A 23,603-nucleotide genomic window follows, 5' to 3' on the forward strand; every position below is an offset into this window, starting at 1 on the left:
GATGAATGGGTTACACATTCTCTGTGGAGTCCAACTGGTGACCCAAGATTCATCTTCAAATGGGTGCCCCCTAAGGGAAACCAATCTCAGCTTTGTGGATGGAACAAATGGATACCGTTGGAGATGTCCAGAAATTGAATGAGCTGTTTCAGGTGGTAATGAGCTCCCCATCACTTGGGCTGTGCAAGCAGAAATTCACTGACCGCCTCTTGGGGAGGATGGAGAAGAAATTCCTAGCCGGGATGGGGAAGTTGGACTAACTTACTCTAAAGATCCTTCCGATTATAGAACACTGACTTTGTTTCCGGCGTTCCAGTAATTTTCAGGTCATTCTCGCTCTTAGGATATGTAAAAGTAATTTTTGGTCCTACGAGATCCCGACAAGTTGGACGTAGTCTCACCCACAACAGAGGCCAGCAGCAGTACCAGGAGGCCTTTCCCTCTGGACCTCTTCTCTCAACCCTCCAGGTGGCAACATCTGGGCTAATCAACATCAGTTGAATCAAACATCCAAGCAGAGAACCCATATGAACAGAAGATGCCCAGGGAAAGGTGATTAGGAAAAAGGAGGCCCTGCAGAAGACCCGTGCAGGACTGGCTCAAGGATGATTTGAAAAGCTACGAAGCATAAGCATGAAATGGACAAAAGAGGGGCATAGTTCCAGCTGCATGAGGGGCCTCACCAACTTCGGCCGCGGAAAGCTTTTATTCAGTTCTGCTTCACCTAAGCTGGGACTCCTGTCACAGAATCACAGAAAATCTGGGTTGAGGAAGCCGAGGGGTCATCGTATTCCACTTCCCATTTACTCCCTGGGGAAACTGAGGTCTGAAGGGGTTGACTTTACTGGGGGAGGAGATGGTATAACAAACTCTTGCAAAATTCCCGAAGAAATCGTTGGGCCCAGAGGTTGAAAGTACACTAAAGAAAATCTAAATTGCTCAAGCTGTTGATGTAAGGAATCCGATGCGTATGTGAGCTTCCTAATAGCACCACCTGGCATCACTGAAAGGTTTTTCATTTTACTAGCAGAAGCTTCTAGACAGCACCCCTGGTTATTTTGCACAGTTGTGCATTTGGTCTCAATTCTTCCATTTTAAAGAATTTCTTAGTTCCCAAGTGATAAGTTCCTTAGGACCTGGAGTTCGTAACAAGAGTCATCTGTTGACCAAACATATTTGGTTCTTATAGTGACTGGCTTGTGACCTGACTCTAGCATCACAGACTTAGTACACAATCCATGGCTGGTTGAATCCGTGGATGCGGACCCCGTGGATATAGCGGGCCGACTATGGGACTTGAGCGTCTGCGGATTTGGTATCTGCAATGGGTCCTGGAACCAATTCCCGTGGATACCGAAGGATGACTGTGATGTTAGACAGTGATAAGTGCTAGTGGAAATATAAATTAGGAGGGGGAATAAGAGGTGTTGGAGTGGAGCATTTGACGGGGGAGGGGAGGTTGATTTTGACCAGAGAAGAGACCTGATCTGATTCTTGTTTTAACAGAATCCCTCTAGCAGCTCTTTTCAGAACAGGTTACAAGAGGCAAGGGCACCACTGTTCACCTGACTCTGAGTGAGCACCCTGCACACGAGTCACACAATATTTCATTTATTGTGGGAGATGCACCCCTCAAAGTCAAAGTTAAAGCAAAAACAACCACCGACTTCTGTGTTCTAGGTTGGGATATTTTGTGGAGGAGGGTGGAGGCCCATTTACGTCAGGCATCTGCTGACTTAACTGACCAATTCAGAGACACATTAGAAAAGTGTAATCACAGCCACAGTTGGGCAGTATTGTTCCCACTTTACATTTGCTTTATCTCAATGCTTATAAGCCAGTGGGTGATTGACTGAGAGAAAGCCACGCCCCCAGATTGACAGGAAAAGGAAGGACCTCTGTGGCCCAGGAGTCCCAGACTGATCTAGACTCTGGAGATCAAATGCATAGACTTATTCCTCTCTCCTTGGGCAGGTCTCTTCCCAGCTGCCCCAACAAAGGATCCAAGCCCTCTCCCCCGCAGACAGAGTTCTAAGACCCTCATTTTCCCAGGGATGGCCCCATGCCCTGACTCTACTGCACCAGCCTCGTCCTGGGTAAGAGCCTGCAGGAGTAATAGTAGTAGTAACAGGCATAGTACAAGTCCGCAATGAAATGTAATTACTGTACACTGGGCACTAATCCAGCGACTTCCTGTGCATGCTTTCTCTCGATGCTCATAATGACTGTGGGAAGTAGGGACGATGATTATCCCCCCACGTGCAGCTAAAGAAGAGGCTCCGGGGGGTAATCAGTCAGCTTGCACGGAGCACCCTGGGCGGGGCAGAACCCAGGTATGCTTTGCCCCATTGCCTCTATTTCTCTCTCTCTCTCTGGCTGGTCTGCAAACCATCACCCCCCCCCCTCCAACCACTAATTCCCCAATATCCTCTTTTCTGTACCTCAACGTTGTATTTAACATAAATAGAACCAACTGATCTCAGTGGACTCGCTGACATTGAAGAGCCTTGGGATACTTCTCTGAACCTGTCACCACATCTTGACCCATCTCCTCATCTTTGACTCCGAAATTACAGTCTGCCTCTTACAACCAAGACTTCCTCAGATGGAAAGTTCATTACAACTTCCCTACAGCAGTCGTGTCCCATGGCCACTAAAGGGGCTGCAGCAATTCAGAAATAAACCAAAATGCACACATGAAACCTATAACATACAAAACCCACAGGGAGAGCCCTCCAAAGGGGTCGTCTGCCTTTTGGGCCTTGAGCCACATGCCCTGCCGTTGTCCCCCATCATGGCCAGGCTTGGACTCTCCCCACCAGCAGCATTAAACAGACACCACACAATTGCACACTTGGAATGAAATCTACCAGCCTGTCCCAGGAAAAGACATAGAGGGGTGCAGAGTCTCCCCCCACCTCACCTAGGATTACCAAAGAGCATCGCCCACCACGTTCCTAATACAGATCAACAGAGAAGCTCCAGAAGCACAGAAACACTGACTTGAGTCCTGTAAGTTCCTTTTTATCCTTCCTGCCAAGTGTGTTGGGGAAACGCAACCCAAGCACCGTGCTGCCTCTTTGTTCAGGTCTCCTGGCCCTGGTCCCACTGCACTTCCTTCTCATCTTTGGTTGAAACTTGACCATCACCCTCCAAACTCCAAAATCCCCTTAATAAGAAACCCAGGGCCCAGAGGAGCTCAGAGAGAGTTGTTCCTTGATGGTCATGAGGTCCAAGACACCAGTCACTGGCCCAGAGATGGTTTCTAAGCTCAGAGCAGCGCTACATGGGCTCCAATGATGCCCTTGGAGACAAACCAAGACAAAAGGGCTCTTTCAGGCCCTTGGTTTCCTCAAAGCCCCTGTGTACATTCCTTTCATGTCATTTAGTATTGCCACCAACACCTCAGCAGATAAAAATAAACAAATCAGGGGATAATCTTTCCCAAACAGTGAAATAAAACCGAATAAAACATGAAAGATTGTCGGGGGAAATGAGCCTGCCACTCCTGGCAGGTGAATCTCACCCGAATAGACTGGACAGTTTCTATGTGTCCTTCCTGAGATCATGTCGTTCTGAGCCTAGATCGTCAGGCTCAATAAAAGCCTCAACTGAAAATCCAGTCCTTCCCAGAACAAAAACTCTCAGGTTCATGGCAGTCCTGGGGCAGGCCAGCAGGGTTGGCCATGCGTGTCTCAGCGAAGGACTATGTTCTTAAGTTTGTGAGTCCCATGGTCCCTGCAGCCCCAGCATTTAGCAGAGTGCCTGGCACATAGTAGATACTTAAGAAATGTTTGTAAAAGTACATCCCAGGACTCTCATATGCTATTAACTGACATGTCTTTAGGCTTGTGAGTAGGAAAAAGGTGAAAAAAAAAACTTCTTGCAGATTTAGTCAGTAACATATTATTTGTTCCATCACGTCTATTCAAAAGCAGAGGTTAGGAGTTGTGTAGAAAGGAGATTGCATGGTAGGGCTGAGACCCCTATCCTTAGAAAGGCCTGCTTGCAAGGTTAGCCCTTGGCTGGCATCCGGAAACTTGAATGGTAAACATTTCCTTATACTGAAATAAAGCTTTTCCCTAAAAAAGAAGAGTGACTCCTTGTGCCTAAATCGTTTGCACAAATTATATGATTTATGATGGACACCTACTTTCCTTCTTGGAGGCTGGAACTTTGGTATGTGCTAGGCAGAGGTTCTCCCAATAAAAACCCCGATCTCTAACAAGCTTCACACATGTTGTCACAACTTGTTACTGGAGGAATTAAGTGAATCCCATGTGATTCCAATGGGAGATGACTTTTGGAAGCTTGCACCCGTTTTCCTCCAGACTCTGTCCCATGTGCCTTTTCCTCTGTTGACTTCTCTTTGGATACTTTTGCTGGACTAAACCACAGCTGTGAGTACAACTATATGCTGAATCCTGTGGGTCCTTCTAGCAAATCGGACCTGGAGATGATCTTGGAGACTCCCGACAGAAGTGTCGTATTTAACACTCATTATAAACAGGCTTAAAACAACCAAACCCCAATTCAGCAAACATATTCTTCTCTTATCTTAATCAATATACATCATCACTTTTACCACCACCCATACAGAAATTTATATAATCCACATGAGTATCCAAAAGTTAATTTTTAAATTGGTAAATCTCAGAAGAGAAAATTACAGTGACAAATGATTATATTCATTTCCATATTTACCTATCTTAATATTCTAATCAGTGGCCACACTATTTGTCCTGGCTGTCAAGTGTATTATTCTCAACCTTTGGATCACAGACATTGGGAAGTCGTGAATTCACAGAGGTACTAAATATTCTCTGTACATAGAAAAACTCTTACCTATGTGATAAATAATATATATCTCTTATAACTCTTACATCTTATATAGAAATACAACTATTTTTGAAATATATATGGGTGCTTGAGGTTAATAAAACATGAATTTATTTAAAAGTACAATTGCATTTGGAGTAGTGAAGGTGGGAATATACAATTCTACAAAATGAAATAAAACGATTTTAAAAATCTATACTAGGGCTTCCCTGGTGGCGCAGTGGTTGAGAGTCCACCTGCCGATGCAGGGGACACAGGTTCGTGCCCCAGTCCGGGAAGATCCCACATGCCATGGAGTGGCTGGACCCGTGAGCCATGGCTGCTGAGCCGGCGCTCCGGAGCCTGTGCTCCGCAACGGGAGAGGCCACAACAGTGAGAGGCCCGCGTACCGCAAAAAAAAAAAAAAATCTATAATAGCCCAGGAAAACAAAACAAGTGATGCTAGTATTTCAGAAATGGTGAAGAAATTTAGAAGAATATAAATAAACAAGATTTGATCTGAAAAAAAGTAAATCAGAGGAAAACTGCCAAAAAGAAAGACAATTTTGAAGGGAGAAGCTGTCTCATGGAACTCTAAACTCAGAGGTATAATATGGAAGAAGAGACAGTGGACCCTGGTTATTCAGAGAAAGGTTATTTGGGCAGCACACTCAGGACAGCCAGACTGGTCAGCCCCTTCCCTCTCCCAAGAAAGGAAGCCCTGTCCCGCATATTCAGTGAGGCCCCTGACAATACTGACCATCAGGAAGGATGGGAACCTATATACCCAGAAAACACACCACCAGTCAATCCCTCCTCAACGAGTACTTGCCACCCCTCCTTCAAAGCAGCACAGGCAGGCACAATAGGCTTGTGTTTTGGGGTATGGGGTTACATCAAAAGTTCATTAAGTATTTATGGAAAACCAACTCTATGAAAGAAAGAAATCAAACTCAACAAACTCAGAACATGCTTTCAAAGAGGAATAAAGGTATCTCTTTAAAATTGATTGAATAGCTTGAAAATTAAAATTTTGAGCATCAAAATAAGAAACTCAAAAATAATAAACTAAAATATTTTCTCCCTGGACATAGTAAATAAACACCATAAAATATGAAAGCACAACCAAAGCAGGAAAAAAAAAGTAGACCTAATCAGTACAATCAAAGCTGTCTTTAAAAATACCAGTAAAATATACAAATTTCCAGTGGCGATGAAGAAATGAAAGAAGAGGCATAATAAACAACATTCAAAATGAGAAATTACACCTAATTACAGATATGGAAAAGACTTTTAAAACTATAAGAGAACACTAATGACTTTATTCAACAAATTTTAAAATATAGATAAAATAGATACTTTCCTAGGAAAATTACCTAAACGTACTCAAGTGGAGATAGAAATTCTGAATGAACTAATTGTGGAAGAAATTGAAGTAACAGTTAACAATTACCTTGCAAATAGGTACCACTCCATCAGGACGTGGGGGCCAGTTATACTAAAACCGTGAATGAACAGAAAATACCTAACTATACAAAATATTCCAAAGTATACAGAAATCACCCTTTTTTATTCCATAAAATTTAGCATAACCATGATACCAAAACCAAGTAAGGGTAACACAAAAAAATATTCTGCAAGCCAATCTCACTTAAGTTCTTAAATGGGAAATTTTTAAAGAATTCATTAGCATATCAAATGCATCACTGTATTAAAAGAATAATATATTATCACCAAGAAGAACCATTCAATATTATGAAATCTATAATTGTAAATCACCGCATTAATAAAGTAAATGACTAGAAACAAAAAATTATTTCAACTGAGGGTGGAAAAACATTTGATCAAATTCAACTTTCTTTTTTTTGAGATATAATTGACATATATGACATGTTTCAGGCATACGACATAATGATTGGTTATATGTATATATTACAAATAAATCTCGTTATTCATCACCACACACAGTTACAAAAATTTTTTTATTGTGGTGAGAAATTTTAAGATCTGCTCTCTTAGCAATTTCAAATATACAATACAGTATTGTTAACCATAGCCACCATGCTGTACATTATGTCCCCAGGACTTAACTTATAACTGGAAGTTTGTACCTTTGGCCATCTTTACCCATTTAATTCATTCAACATTCTTAAAGCCCTCGTATTCTCAGAATAGACGAAAACTTTCTTAATCTTACAAAGCCCATCTGTTAGTAACCTACAATAAACACCACAATTAATGATGAGAGCATCTGAAATGTTTCCTCCAAAAAAGAGATTAAAAATACAAAGATGACTGCTATCACCATAATTATACAGCCTTGTACTGGAAGTTCTAGGGAGTGTAACAAGACAAGAAAATTACATGGGAAGTGTAATCATTGGGAAGGAAGAGGAGGATTGGTCAGTGTTTGCAGATCATATAATCATCTCTCTGGAAAATCAAATGAGAAGGCACTAGAACTAATGTGAGAGTTCGTTAAGTTTGTTAACTATAAGATCAAAATTTTAAAATCAGTAGCTTTAAAATACACAGAAATAAACAGTTTAAAAAATGTGATAGACTAGAGCAGGAGTTGGCATGTGAACCAAACCCACCCACTACCTGTTTTTGTAAATAAAGCTTTATTATAACATAGCTATGCCAATTGGTTTACACATTGCCTGTGGCTGCTTTGACATCACAGAGGCAGAGTTGATTATTTACAACAGAGATACAAAGCCTAAAATATTTACCGTCTAGCCCTTTACAGACAAAGATTGCCAAGCCATGGAATAGAGCATTCCATTCTCATTAATAGTGAAATCCATAAAATATTTAGAAATTAATTCATGAATGAATGGACAACTTATCTATTAAGAAAAGTATAAAGCTTTTCTAAGGCATAAGAGAACTTTTTTTTTTTTTTTTTTGCGGTACGCGGGCTTCCCACTGTTGTGGCCTCTCCCATTGTGGAGCACAGGCTCCAGACACGCAGGCTCAGTGGCCATGGCTCACGGGCCCAGCCACTCTGCAGCATGTGGGATCTTCCCGGACCGGGGCACGAACCCGTGTCCCCTGCATCGGCAGGCGGACTCTCAACCACTGCGCCACCAGGGAAGCCCCATAAGAGAACTTTTAACATATATATTATATTCCTGAATGGCAAGACTCAATATTGTAAACATGTCTATTCTCCTCCAGTGACTCTATAAATAGTCTCATTCAAAATCCCAACAGGAATGTGTTAGAACTTGACAAACTGCTTCCGAAATGCAAATGAAAGAGAAAATGTAGGATTTCCACTTCTGATAATAGCAAACCTTGTTGATTCAAACCAACATCCCCACACACACACACCTCAAAGATAAACAAAAAAAAAATCTGGACATAGTATTTAAAAGCAGGTTTCTAGATGCATCAAAGAGTAAAGAAAATAGTGAGGAATTATCACACCAAGATCTGAAAGAAGAGAGAAATACAAAGAGATGAACCTGGAAATGGAGGCCACCTCAATTTCAAATCTAGAAGAGGTGATTTATAAGCTAAGGAACACTTATGAAAGCTTGGTCAGGGACCCTATTGAACCACTCACACTGAAGTTTGAGATGCCAAAGAATTACATTCTTAGGTGAACCTGAAGTAAATCAGCTATCACACAGGCTGCCTCTCAGTTTCAAATCACTAGGTGTTCCAGAATATTTTAAGCCCTGAAATTGGATTAAGATGATCCAAAATTGCTAGCACCTGGCAGAATCAAATGAAAAGGATCTGACAACATATAACGTGTCAGAGCAGATTTGAAAAAGAGCCAACCAGAAAATCTAGACTGAAAAAGATAATGTTTAAAATTCAGAACTCAAGACACAGCTGAAGTGAGAATTAATGAACTGAAATATATGTCCGAAGAAAATATTTAGAATGAAGCCCAGAAAGACAGAAAGATGGAAATTACAGAACAGAGGATAAGAGACATAGGTTCCGTGATAATGACTAACATAGGTTTAACTGGAGTCCCAGAAGGAGAGTAGAGAATAGGTCAGAAGCAATATTTGAACAAATAAAATGGCTTTAAAATCTCAAAAATTAATGAAAGAAACCAATCCATGATTTAAGACCCAATGACATTTTAGCAAAATAAATTAAAATAAATACACATTCATACACATCATAGTGAAACTACAGAAAACCAAAGACAGAGAAAATCTTAAACACAGCTAGGGGTGGGAGTGAAATCAGATTACGTCTAAGAAGGAACAGTTAAGACCTACAGCTGACTTCTCAACAGCAATAACAAAAGACAGAAGGATGGTATTTTCAGTTACTGAGAGAAAAGAACTGCCAATCTAGAATTCTAAACGCAGTGAAAACACCTTTCAAGAACAAAGAAATAGAGACAATTTTAGAAAAACAAAAATGAAGAGACTTCACCACTAACCAATTTGCACTAAAGAAAATACTAAAAGAAAAATGATTCCAGATGCAACACCAGAAGTAAAGAATGAAGAGGAAAAAAAGGTGAATATGTAGATAAATCAAAATGAATATCAAGGGCTTCCCTGGTGGCACACTGGTTAGGAGTCCACCTGCCAATGCAGGGGAAATGGGTTCAAGCCCTAGTCCAGGAGGATCCCACATGCCACGGAGCAACAAACCCGTGCACCACAACTACTGAGTCAGCACTCTAGAGCCCGTGAGCCACAGCTACTGAGCCCACATGCCACAACCAGTGAAGCCTGCACACCTGGAGCCTGTGCCCTGCAACAAGAGAATACACAGCAATAAGAAGCCTGTGCACCAGAGCAAAGAGTAGCCCCCACTCGCCACAACTAGAAAAAGCCTGTGTGCAGCAACGAAGACCCAACACAGCCAAAAGTAAATCAATTAATTCATTAATTTTTAAAAATGAATATCAATTATATAAAACACTAATAATATTGCCTTGTGAGATTTGAAATATGTATAGAATTAAAATACACAACAATAGCACATGAATGAAGAATAAATGGAATAAAGCTGTTCTGAGGTCCTTACATTGTGCAGGAGGGAAATAAAAGTTCTGATCAACATTAGACTATGATAAGCAAAGAAGCATGTTATAATCTAAAGATCACTAATGAATAGGAGAGTATATTATTTCCAATCAATGGAAGAATGGAGTTGGATTAATTTATGTATGAATATATCTAAGACAATTCTGAAAAATAAAAATGATGGCAAATTTGTCTGAACAGAGATGAGAAAAACTATTAAAGTTATATTTATTTAAATGATGTGGTGCAAGCATAGGAATAGTGCTATGGACTAAATATTTGTGTTCCTCCCTCTCCTCTCTCACCAAAATTCATGTGTTGAAACCCTAATTCTCAGTGTGATGTCGTTTGGAGATGGGCCCTTTGGGAGGTAATTAGGTCATGTGGGTGGGGCCCTCATGATGGGATTAGTGCCATTTTAAGAAGAGACAGACACAAAAGAGCTTGCTTCCTCTCTCTCTCTGCTCTCCCCCATGTGAGGACACAGCAAAAAGACAGCCAATCTGTGAACCAGGAAGAGGATGCTCATCAGAACCCGACCATACTGACATCCTGATCTCAAACTTCCCAGCCTCCAGATCTATGAGAAATAAATTTCTGTTCCTAATGCACCCAGTCTGCGGTCTTCTGTTCTAGCATCATGAACTGACTGAAACTGACCACAGAAATGGAAAAGAATCTAAACACTCTTGTGTGTGTATATATATATACATATATCTTGTGTCTATATGGCATTTCATCTATAATGTAAATAATAATATAAGAAGTAGGAGCTATTCAAAGTATTCTACTGTAAATAATTTAATACATACATTTATAATTAGTTTCAATTTTTTTTTTTCAATTTTTTTTTGTAGTATGCGGGCCTCTCACTGTTGTGGCCTCTCCCGTTGTGGAGCACAGGCTCCGGACGCGCAGGCTCAGCGGCCATGGCTCACGGGACCAGCCGCTCCACGGCATGTGGGATCTTCCCGGACCGGGGCACGAACCCGTGTCCCCTGCATCGGCAGGCGGACTCTCAACCACTGCGCCACCAGAGAAGCCCAAAATTAGCATATTTAATCTCATAAAATTTAGAACACTTTCTTGAAAAATGATACCTTATGTACAAAGTTAAATTACAAATAGCAAATGAGGAGACATTATATGTAACACATTTGACACACAAAGAATTTATAGCTGGAATACATCAAGATCTTATACAAAGTAATTTTTTAAAAGGACACATAACACAGTAAAAATTGGACAAAGTATATGGAGTAGGCAATTCACTGAAGAAAAATACAAATGTCAATAACCATATGAGAAAATACACAGCTTCCACTAGGAACCAGGGAAATGGCATTTAAAGCAATAATGAGAGATGATTTTGCACTCATTATACTGCCAAAAATTAAAAAGATTGATAGTAACAAACGTTAGCAAGAATATGGAGAAACAGGTGCTTTCAGATACTTGCTGGAAGCAGTGTGAACCCTGAGGTCATTTGGAAGCCATCCGGCATCATCAACCGATGTTTAAATATTCATTCCCTTTACCCCAGCAATTTCACTTCTAGAAACACAGCCTGAAGAAATACTGGCCTATGTGCAAAAAATATACATACAACAATAGTTGCTGTAGCCTGGTTGGTAATAACAAAACTGCAGGGGGTTGGGGAATTTGTAAATGTACATCAATAGGAGAATGGCTAAATAAATTCTGAAACAACAGAATTCTCTGCAAATGTTAAAAGCATGCAGTAGACTTTCGTGTACTGATGCAGAAAGATGTTCAAGACATATCATCAAGTAAAATCAAGTTGAAAATAATTTGTACAGTATGATACCACTTGTTTACACACACACACACACACACACACACACACACACACACACTCCCCTACATAAAGAGCAACAGGATATCAAAACACACGTCAAGGTATTGACGGTGGTTATCTGTAGGGAAGGGGGATGAGTAATGACCCAAGAAAGGATGACTTCCATGTGTGGAAGAAATGTTTTGCCCAAAACTCAGATTGAAGCGAACTGTGTGTTCAGCATCTTTGAGGGTGAGCTGCATTAGGAACAGAAATTTATTTCTCATAGATCTGGAGGCTGGGAAGTTTGAGATCAGGATGTCAGTATGGTAGGGTTCTGAGGTTTGAGGGAAGGCAGGGCCATGGGTCTCTGAGAACTGACACCCCTGGGTGAAGGGGCTCCTTGTCAGAGATGAAACCCTGTTGCTTGGGAACATCCAATTAATAGCCCCAGATCGATTTGTCATCCTTTACTTTTCAGCTATATGACTTGATATTTGTGATGAATGAATCATGTCTGAGGATGGTTCCAAATTATCCTTGCCACAGATCTAACCCACCACTGACAGGAATAGGATTTCTTAGGACCACGTGAAGTCAAACAGCGAGTGATGCCCAGCTAGTCGGCATGAGAGGAGGAAGAGGTCTGTGTCTGGCTCAGAAAGGTAAGTCTCTCCCCAGGGTATCTGGACCCAGCTCATTGCCTTTACTATCCACACTAGATTTGTCATTAACACGCGATTAACCTTGACTCGCGTCTGGAAATTTTAACTTACCGCGGTTTGCTCTGTACTGCTTAAACCTTATAAAAGGAAGAACGTATTAACATAATACCTATGAAATATACAATTAGATAAATAAATGTCCCCGAAGTATAGCCTCTTATTAGATATCTTCTTAATCAACAGCTATTACATAACTCTCTCATCTGGACGTTCAGAAAACATTTTGATGTCAAAAATAGGCTTTTGCAATTCAACAATGTACACTGGGCTAGTTCACGTATGTGTTTTTCACTCCTCTTCTAGTGGATGAAAGGGAGTACAGTGGAAAGGGGATGGTGTGGAAATAAACAAATTTTCAGTTGTGGAGCATAAGTCCAAGAAAGGGAAGGACCATCCCCAAAGCCTGACTCACCCTGAGATGCACATCCTTCCAATGCCCTGAGCACACAGACATGAGCCGTGGGGTGCCAGCCACCACCCTGATTCCAGGGGCCTGCAAATCACAGGTCTTCCTTGCAGGGTGGCCCCCAACACCCTTCCCTCCGCCCGGGCTGTACTCTCCTGGCAAAACCCCAGCCTGCTTGAACCCAATTATTTCATTTCTGACTGCCAGCAGTGGGGCAGCTAAATGCTGCCAGAGCAAATCACATTAAATGAACTGATTAGTTACAATTTAGATTCACGCCGCTGACAAAATTCAAACAGGAGAAGAGACGGGGAGGTGAGCCCTGCAGAAAATGGTCCTCTACATTTTCTCCCCTGCAACCTCCTCCCGCCCCCATTTCAGCCCAGGAGGGCACCTCACTCTTCACGGAGGACAAAAAGGTAACCATCAACAGAAACTCCCTCCCTCGCCGGGTCCCCACGCTCAGACCCTCATTCCTGCCTCAATGAAGAATGTCTCTGCTCCTCTCAGGGGCCAGTGTGCCTGGATTCCATCCTCCCTCACCTTCTCCGGGAGTTTGCGCCTCGCTCGAATTTTACCATTAACTCAGGTCATTTCACTCTTCTGTTTAAAAGCTTCCGTGGCTCCCTTTGCACTTTAAAAGAACAACCAAAGTCCTGGCCGTGGGTGGCCGGGTAGTGGGCTCTTGCCCCCCACCTCCAGATCACCTTCAGCAGCGGAGGACAGGTCCAGCCCCTCTGCGAGGCTCCCTGCTTCTCAGCCTGAGGGGTCCTCCACCCCAGCTGCACCAGACACCACGTGGGAGCTGGAGAACTTAACTCCCCTGAAGAAAGACCTCAACCAGTGAGAGAAGGAAGCAAGCAGGTGACTCCCCAGCTCCCATCTCCACCTGGGACGTCACCGTGCTGGGAGCATCCCCGCCTGATGGAGTTCCAGGTGCCCCCAGCAGTACCCCTTCATTAACACAGGTTGTCAGCTTTCTTCTCTACCCTGCCTCAATTTCCCCACCTCCTAACTGCCTCTCGAGGTGGTCTCCCATGTAAACCACCAGCACCTACGTCCTTGTCATAGGGCTGTGTTTTCTTGCAGGTTTTCTGTCTCTCCCGGCAGACCCTAGAGGAGGCTGGAGCCTCGTCTGCCTTGCTCATCCCTGCGTTGTCAGCTCCCGCGCATCCTCGAGGCTCAAAAAATAGTGAAGAGATGAAAGAACGAGCCGAGACTGCTGATCCACACGCCCCAGCGCCCTGCATCTGGACACACATGCACACACACAGAGTGGCAAGCATCACCCACGTTCTGCAGAACCAGAAATCCATCCTTCTTCACCTAAGACGTTACTAACACCAAGCCCCAGGACACCAATTCTTAGTTTTCATCTCAGTGTTAGCAGATTCCCTGAGGCCTCCTTCTCCAGGGCTATGTTCCCCACTAGGTAGACTCAAGCCTTTAAGAGGAAAAGAAAATCGTTACTTGTGTTGAATGCTAACGCATGCCCCCGGCCCCCGGTTCTCATCTCCTGAGTTTTTGGTCTTTTAAAGTCTCTTCCACTGAGCTTCCCTGGTGGCACAGCGGTTGAGAGTCTGCCTGCCGATGCAGGGGACACGGGTTCGTGCCCCGGTCCGCGAAGATCCCACATGCCGCGGAGTGGCTGGGCCCGTGAACTATGGCCGCTGAGCCTGCGCGTCTGGAGCCTGTGCTCCGCAACGGGAGAGGCCACAACAGTGAGAGATCCGCGTACCGGGAAAAAAAAAAAAAGTCTCTTCCACCATGAGATTTCAATCCCTTCCCCCAAAAGTCCGTGATGCTCTTTTTCTAAACTACGCAGTTCAACACCATCCGGTGTTCTTCAATTGCCTCTATGTCCTGGACTCTGGGTGTGCTCTACTTGTATTCTTCATGTCAATTTGGTTTTACTGAACAAAACTCAATCTCAGGCCAATTCCAGTACTACCCTTTCCTTCCCTAAAGAAGATTCCAGCCCTAGGTTATGCTCACAGCACCCAAACTGTGCCTGATACACAGTATATGCTCAATAAATCTTGAATTAAAAAAACACTCCTTTGTAGTAAAACCCCTTTTGGTTGATTCCTTGTTGTTAGCAGTTAAATTCCAATATGCCTAGGCATGGTTCGTTTCTTATTTATTCTGATTTGGACTTGCTGAAATTCATGAATCTGTATGTCTTTACACCAAATTTGGGGAAGTTTGGGCCATGATTTCTTCAAATAGTTTTTATCCCATTTTTTTCCCTCTTCCACTTCCAGGATGCCAGTTATTTGTACGTTAGAGATTTTGATATCGCCCTCATCCATCCCTGAAGGTCTGTTCTTTTTTCCCCAATCTTCTTTCTCTCCCTTCTTCAGACTGAATCATTTCTATTTATCTGTCTTCAAGGTCACTCACTCTTCTGTCCCCTCTACTCCACTGTGAAGCCCACCCAGTGAATTTTTTATTTTAGATATTTACTTCTTGGTTCTAGAATTTGCCTTTGGTTCTTTTTTGTAGCTTCTATGTATCTGCCAAGATTTCTCCTTTTTTATTCATTATAAGCATGTTTGCCATGACTGTAAAAGCTGCTTTAATTTTTATTAAAGCAACTATTTTATTAAATTGCCAAATTTATTTGGTAATTCCAAATAAAGGCATTGGTTCCATTTTCCTGGCTCTTCATATGTCAAATAATTTTGCATTGTATCTGAATTCTGCAGGTTATGTGCTGAAGACTCTGTGTACTTCATATGACTCTGAAATGTGTGAAAAGTGTTAGTGTCTGTTTAACAGGCATCTAACTAGGTTAGACTCAAACCACAAACTGTCTAATGCGCAGTGGACAGATCAAATTTCATCTCAGTTCTTTTAGCCTTAGCTGCAAGCTACTCTCATCAGCCAGAGACTTGGAGCAGAATGTATTTACAGAATTGGGGCTCCCCTCTCTGATTTTCTCCTTTCTAGAATTCTTCCCTCACTTTCCAGCAGCTGTCCTCTGGCTCTGTCCTGTTCCTCCAGTTGCATAAATGGTTTTCAGTCAGAGTTTTCACTGCTTTATGCTGTATCATGGCTACAGTTTCCCTCAGATTAAAAGTCATGAAAATGGGAAACTCACCACATGCCTGTCCCTTCCAAGTTTCAAAAACCATACAGAATCTGCCTGCTTTTGTTCATTCCTCAGAGCCTACAGGATTTTTATATTTTATCTGTACTTTATAATTATTATCCAAAGGAGGGTCAGTCTGTTAGGCACCTACTCCATAACACTGGAAGAGAAACCCAAACATGATGTACACATTGACTTTAGAATGATATTTGACACAGTGTGTTTATACACACACATTTGTAGTGTAGATTCAGATGCCATAAACGCAAGATTTGGAGACTGGGAGGAGGGGACCCAAAAATAAAGGTAGATGGGTAGAGGAAAGGTATATGGAGAAACTTCCAGCTGAGGAAAGCTTCAGCAACCGAAAGAAATTCTGGAATTTCCTTGCAGCCAAGGAAACAAGGAAAATTATATGGATTTCACATGCTTCTGAGGCTGGTAATGGGAAACCTACAAATTCACTGAGGAATTTGCTTTCCTGGTCTTGAACTCAATGGAGTGCCATGGCCTCTCTTGTTGTAGTGATACTCAACAAGAGAGGTATCAAATTTACTCTTTAATATTTAAACAGTTACTCCTGGTATTTAAAGATTAAATAATGCAGGTAAAGCATCTCCCATAGAGAGCCATGATGATGATATAATGATAATGATGATGATGGGGATGATGGTGCTGGGGATGATAATGACAGTCATGTTGGTGGTAGGATAACTTCTACATTTATCTTGTGTTTGTAAAGAAGGACCACGTTCACGTACTGACAGATTTTAACCCAATACATCAGTTACTCAGAATGTCAAATGTCACTCTCTTAAGCTGGCTCTAGGGTGGAACTATCTCCCAGGAACCAGCAAACCCTGCATCCTGGAGGCAGAACGCTGTTTTCTGGTCCAGTTAAGGCCTCCTGGCTCCTTAGACACTTCAACAGAGCAAGCGCTCGGGAAAGGACTGGGCAGCCGGCACTGGGAAAGGCCTCTGGGATCTTCCATTCAATCTGCACATAAGTGCCGGGTGCTTTGTTCTGAGGAATTAATCAGTGAAGCAATGATGTGGTGAAGGCACTTGGGGATGGAGGGAAGCATGGTGCATGTTAATCAGCCTTGCATGTGAAGCCAGGACAGAGCCTGGAAAACCCCACACAGCCCCTAAGTTCCTGAGCCCTCCACCTGCCCCGACCTAGGGGCCACCAGGGGGGCTGGGAGCTCTCATCTGAGCCTCCAGTGGTGAGGGAGGAGGACACCTGCCCAGCTCCATCGCGTCCCCCCATTCATCCCCCTTGATGTGAGAGCCAGCGGCTGAGCTGCGATTCTGTCTGGGGCTGTGCCTTAAGAAGGGTCACAGACAAGCGTTAGTCTGTGAAGTCAGGGCTTAATCAGTGACCGCAGTCAGGATTGAGGCTGAGGTCACGGGCTGAGGTCAGCACGTGGTAAGGATTAGGGATAAGTATACGGCCAAGGTCAGGGCTCAGCCTGTGGCTCATTCTGTGACCAGAGAAAAGACTCAGTTATGTTCCTGGTTGGGGTGAGATCAGAGTCAGGGTATTGGGGACCCTGATTAGAACCCCGGGGTCTCTGAAGTCCCCTTAGCCAAGGAGTATGTCAGCTCTGGGAGGGAGCTCTCAGAACCCACACATTAATAACGTGTGCATTATAATAAGTACTGTCCCAAATAACTCCAGCCCTTGTTCCCCTTCATTGCTTAATCAGTTTCTAAATGTGTCCTATCTTTATAGCAGAGAACCTGTGCTTTTTCTTCATCTGAACTTCTGGAAGGTGTAGGGAAACTTCAGGCCTTGCACCCAATTTCTGGATGTGGAAGGAGATGCCTGGGCACATCTCTCATGCATCTGCGGTGGATGCCAGCCCTCCCCTGCCTCAGGAACCTTGCTCTCTTCAGCATTCCTCTCCAAGGCCCCCTCCTGGGCCACCCTCGCCCTCCCCATGTGCAGGCCTGGAAGGGGTCCCCTTGTCCAACCTGGTGTGTTATACCCGTCACACAACTCTCCCAGAAACGGCTTCCTATAGAAATGTTGCTGTTTTTTCTCCAAAGAATTGAAGGCATTTAGGCATAATTGGGATACACAGGGGTTTCTTTCAAAATCTAGGCCACCCAAATGGGGAGCTGAGGGCACCCTTACCAGGTTCACGCTTAGCTTAGCCAACTGGAGTCTGGCTTTCCGCCCTCTGGTAGGTGATTTCTGTGGGAGAGGAAAGGAAACGCCATTAGTTCACTTGTTTAACATACATTTTAAAGTCAAGTTAATATACGCACATATGTTAAAACCACAAGCGACTCGGAAGGGCTCATGATGAGAAGCACCTGAGATCAATCGCTTATGTTGAGCTGAAATCTATCTGTCTTGGGAAGAGTTAATGAGACCATCACTAGGCCCTCCTTGTTGAAGCCTCCCCCTCCCCCCACTCTGCCTAGAAGCATTAATTCCATTATCAAATGGTCAGCCCTGGGGACTGAACATTCAAAGGCTTAAAGCAGGTTAATTAAAATCTTTGATCGAAGCCCCATAAAACTTCTTTCTCTTAATTATCCTGGATGGTCTCACAAGCCTTAAAGCCAAAGGCGAGACAATGAAGAGGCTGGGAGGAGAGTATCCCGAGAGGAACAGCTACCCGGATGGAAGCGGCCACGTTGCTGCTCCCATCAGCGCTCCATGCCCGGACCCTAGAGGCAGAGAAACCTACCCTCGCTCGTCTAACAGTTACTCACCCAGCACTTCCTATGTCAGCTGCTCCCCCAGATGCTGGGAGCACAGGAGAAAGACCCAGAACCTGCCACTGAGCAGGGGCCAGAGCCTCATGAGGAGGCAGAGTGGACACTTGCAGTGTGATGTGACAGGCACCACTGAGCAGAGCGGGCGGGATAGGGGCTGTGGAAGCACAAAGCAGGAGTGCCCAGCCCAGCCTGGGGAGATCAGGGAGTGCTTTCCAAGATGGTGACCTTGAGTCGGGATAAGAAGGATGTGACAGTCAGGGGAAAGTCAAGGGCAAATTCTGGGCTGAGTGGAGAGACCTGGAAGTGAGAACAGGCTCAGGAGACAAGGTTACAACACGGGCTCCAGTTGGACCATTGGTTATTGCCCAGAAGAGGGGTTCTGTGTCCAAGGGCCAGGGGCTCTGTGAGCCCTTCTCTGAGCGTGGGCCATTGAGGGAGCATACTACAGCAGGAAATCAGGGGAGGAAAGGGGTCACTAGACCCAAAAAGCAGGGACCAAGGGCCAGGAACATCTCAAGGCAGGTCCATCTCAGCATCCTGCAGCCCAGGCAGAAGCTGTGTGGCGGCGCCCTCCGGCAGCCACAGATCAAGGGGAAAACAAAGTTTTCCTGAATCACCGCCATCCCGCCTCAAACGCTTTGTTGCTTCTGAACATAGAAGATCACAGTGTCAAAAGATAAATTGAGATGTATTTAAATTTTTAAGAGTTTATTGGAGCAAAAATCAATTCAAACCTGACAGTCTCAAACTGGAAGTGGTTAGGAGTGTACACCCAACAGGAGCTAGAGGCAAGACTTTTTGGAAAAGACACAGAAGCAAAGCAAGAAAACGACTTGGCTATAGTTTAAGTGGTTGTCTGGTTTGGGAAAGCCTGGTCGGCTGTTTGTGATTGGTTGCCCTCAGGTTTTTATTTCCCAACCTTGAGGCACATACAGGCTTCAGTCTGGTTTACTTATATATGCTGCCAAGGTATATAGGCCAAGGTGGTTGCCAGACTGGGACCACCCCGATCTGGTGGACTCATGTTTAATTAACGTACCAGCAGCCACCAAGGGAAGGTTCTGGCGAATGATACTCACTCTTCTACCAACCTGTCTGTGCTCCTGCTGTTTCCGCCACCTCAGATAGACTAGCCCCCTTCTTGGCAGGTCCTGCTCACCTTTCTAGGTCTGATTCAAATGCCCCCTCTTCCAGGAAGCCCTTCTGGCTGTTCCTCCATCTGAAATCTAGGGAGTGCTCTTTCTCCAGCACTCAGCTTCCCAGCTGTGCTGTAGTCTAGCCTTTACCCATATCACTTGAGTCCTGTGAAGCAGGTTTATATCCCTACTTAGCTTCTGGTTACCCTGTGGCCTTCTTCAAGTCACTCAATTCCCACTGAGCCTCTGATTCCTCATCTGTAAAGTAGGGGTAGCAATCTGTCCAGAAACCCCTTGGGCATCTTGTTAGAATGCAGATTCAGATTCAGTGGGTCTGGGATTAGCCTGATATTCCATATTTCTAACGGGGTCTCAGGTGATGCCATTGCTACTGGTTCAGGACCACCCTTCCAGTAGCAAGAAGTGATATATTCAGTTCCAGTGAGGAGTACAGAGTGTTCTAAAGGGCCTGCCCACATTAGGGGCTCAATAAGTTGGAGGCTTTTTTAGCACAATTATTATCTCTATCACCTGTGCTTGGCATGGAGTAAATGCTGGAAATAATGGTAGCTAGTATCATTACATGTTATCTCCCCGGCTACCTGGCCAGTGTCTTGAGGGCAGGGTATGCGCCTAATTGAAATGCCTTACACAGAAAAAGCAGAAATTCGCAGCTGGGAAGGAAAGAACACAGTAGTTTGTACCAAGCTTTGTGGGGTAGGGGGTGGTTCGCTCTTGTGAGACCCTTCTCTCCTGGGTTCCGAGCATATATGCAGAAAATCATGGCCAGGGAGGGGGTCATCCCACCCCAACGACTGCCTGCAACCTCATCCTGTGAGAGCGACACCAGCTGCCCCCAGAAGCTTCCCTCCTCGGAGGCTAATTTCCCACGGAAATGAGCTCTCAGCCTCAGAGCATCTGCAAGCAGAGGGAAACAGTTGGCTTCGTAACCTTGGGGGGAAAAAGGCAAATAAAGGAGTCTCGAAAGCTTTATCAGAGACCCCAGGAAGCTGTAAAACATATGTTGTAACATATCGGTCCTTGACAGGCTCTAGCAACAAGGAAACCCTTTCGTTCAGGCACTGGCTGAGGCTGAGTTAACCAGAACCTGTTCCACCTCCTGCCTGGGGGGCAGAGGTGTCCTCTCCGGCCCCTGTGGGGATGCATCTACAGAGCCTCAGTCTCAGGCCTGTCAACCCAGCTGAGGAGGACTCCACACCCAGCTGAGGGCCTCTTCTGCCTCCAGTCCCCCCAGATAAAGGTGTGAGCCCCAGGAGTTGGCAACCCTTCATGTCCTCAGTGGCAGAGCCCAGCTCTGTCACCCAGGTGCCTGGAGCCCTTCTCCCTTCAAGGACGGGGAGGTCAAATCCATTGCCCCAGGGATGGGGAGGGCAGTCACAGCCTGGAAGAGCTATTCTCTGTCCTGATTCTACCCTGGAGTCACCTGGGGGGCTTTAAAAGTATACAGATGCCTGGGACACCCCTCCAGGTGTTCTGAATTCTGGGGTGCTGCCTAGGCATCAGGATTTTTAAAAGCTCTGGGGTGATCCTAATGAGTATATGAGCACCCAGGGGTGAGAACCACTGGCTTAGAGAAAAAAAAGTTATTGCTCAGAGTTAACTTTCAAAAAGGAGATTTTAAAGACTTCCATGGAACAATAGAGCATTTTTGATTTGAGAGAGAAACAGCTCTCTTTTTAAATGCCACCAAAAAAAAAAAAAAAAAAGATCAAAGCCTGGAGGGCCAAGAAAACAGAGTTGGAAGGATGCTGGACAGGAGGTGAGAGCAGTTTTTCCACTCCAAAGGCAATTAAATTCTCTTAGGAGAAACGAGCGATTAGAAAGGAGATCAAGCAAGGGAGACAGATGAATTTCCCTCGCTACCAGATAAGGTGGGGAGCAGAGGGTCTTCTCTATGTTTTCCACCTGGAACCTTGGTAGCTACCTGGAGGAGTGGGGGGATGATATCAGTAGGATAGAAGTGGTGGCAGAAAGAGCCCTCCTTCTGAGTTGTCCTCCCATGTGGCCCAGAGACCTGTCCCCTGTCTGCATCTAAAGACTATTATTGTACCCAAACCTCATGGGCTTCTGCAGCTCCTGCTTCAGCTTGGGGAGGGGTCTGGAGAGCAGGGGACACCAGCAGTAGGTACAGAGGCTGCCTGAGAGTAGTAAAGGGACCAAGCAGCCTTCCCACAAAGGGATAAGAGAGAAGACCAGAAGGCAAGATGCCTTCACCTAGAGGTGACTGAGCAGTGAGTTACTTTGAATCAAAAGTTGGTTCGTTTCTGCTGAGTGGAAATGGGGGCGCCCAGGAACAAGTGAAGCTTACTTATAAAAAATTAAGAAAGTTACATTTCTGCACATCTGAGTGTAACTGTAAACCTCAAACCCACTGTGAGGTCCATCCAGAAAAGAAGAAATATACACCGCCAGTGAATAGGAAGAGATGCTGGGCCTCAGCAGTAATCCAAACACAAATCCAAACACAAATCAAAACACCAGTAATACACCATTTGGGCCCCTGGCTGGGAGGTGTTTTAAAATCTAATACCTGTGTCGGCAAAGGCAAAGAAACCAGCCTCTGCTATATTGATGACGAAATGCGTGTCCTCTTTCGTAGGGAAACCTGGGTAATGAGAATTAACAGAATTACAATGAGTACACTTTTGGTGCAGCCATTCTAGAAATTTCACCTAAGGAAATAAGGATTACAGAAAACTTTGGGAATGGACTTGTTAGAGTTTTTATTATTATGATCCTAAAAAATTGGTAAACAAAACTGAAATGTCCAATAATACAGAAATGGACCAAAATATACTGCATTATGAGATATTTGGTGAAGTATTATAAACCATTAAAATAATTTTAGAAATATATTTAGTGACTTGGAAAGGTGTTCATAATATATTGGTGAGGAAACTAGTTAAAAAACATGTTTACTGATTCCTAATCATTGTATATATGCATAATATATTTATATATAATTGATATATGTGAAAAAATGGAAGGATCTACCTCTACAATATTAACACTGGTCCTCCTGGAGTAAAGGCATTATTATTATGATTATATTTTCTTCTTTATTTTCTAGTTTTTCTACAGTAAACATGCATTATTTGTGACTTTAAAAAGAAACTTCCCATGAAAGGTGGTGGATGAAACACATACATTTGTTCTGTTCTATCTCAAACCCCACTAAAAGAGCAATAAAATTATTTTCTTTGGGCTTCCCTGGTGGCGCAGTGGTTGAGAGTCCGCCTGCCGATGCAGGGGACACGGGTTCGTGCCCTGGTCCGGGAGGATCCCACATGCCGCGGAGTGGCTGGGCCCGTGAGCCATGGCCGCTGAGTCTGCGCGTCCGGAGCCTGTGCTCCACAACGGGAGAGGCCACAACAGTGAGAGGCCCGTGTATCACACACACAAAAAAATTATTTTCTTTTAAGGCATAAGCCCATAAGGTTTTTTGGCTTTGTTTTTTTAAGTGAAAGGATACAGTTGCAACAAAATGTTGGAAGCTGGAGGAGTTATAACTAAGAAATCTGAATTCTCAATTAGGAGTAAAGAAAGTAACCTGGTTTACATCTCAGACCACCCACCACTACTACCCTGTGCCCCTGGAAATGGGGGTTAAAATATGACTAAAACAATGCCATTGGCTGAAAGTCTATTGAAGTAGTAATAGCTAGATCCCAAGACCCTTTCTTCACTCCCACCGAAGGACTGAAGACTTAGCCTCTGGAAGGTCTATTCTCTGGGGAAACAAAAAGCATAGGGACTGGAGAACACCAAGAACAATTGAGAGCAGAGGGGGTTAGTAAAACTTCACATGTTTGATGTTGCCCCACTGCCAGCCTCTTCCCTCCCTCAGCTCCCAGAAAGTC

The 23,603-nt window shown here is 44.1% G+C and overlaps 1 long non-coding RNA gene across 1 annotated transcript in view; it reads right to left on the bottom strand.

Moving 5' to 3' along the window:
- Positions 1 to 22,359, bottom strand: part of LOC113632969 (uncharacterized) — a 39,088-nt gene extending 16,729 nt beyond the window's left edge. Inside the window, exons 1-2 of the long non-coding RNA XR_003438016.1 lie at positions 22,274 to 22,359; positions 17,994 to 18,053 (exon numbers count right to left, since the gene is read on the bottom strand). This is a non-coding gene — a long non-coding RNA (uncharacterized LOC113632969). The remainder of the gene's footprint in view (positions 1 to 17,993; positions 18,054 to 22,273) is intronic.
- Positions 22,360 to 23,603: the final 1,244 nt, after the last annotated feature.

Source organism: Aethalodelphis obliquidens, unplaced genomic scaffold, assembly GCF_003676395.1.
Source record: "Aethalodelphis obliquidens isolate GAN/ISIS:26980383/991018 unplaced genomic scaffold, ASM367639v1 scaffold38, whole genome shotgun sequence".
Lineage (NCBI taxonomy): Eukaryota > Metazoa > Chordata > Mammalia > Artiodactyla > Delphinidae > Aethalodelphis > Aethalodelphis obliquidens.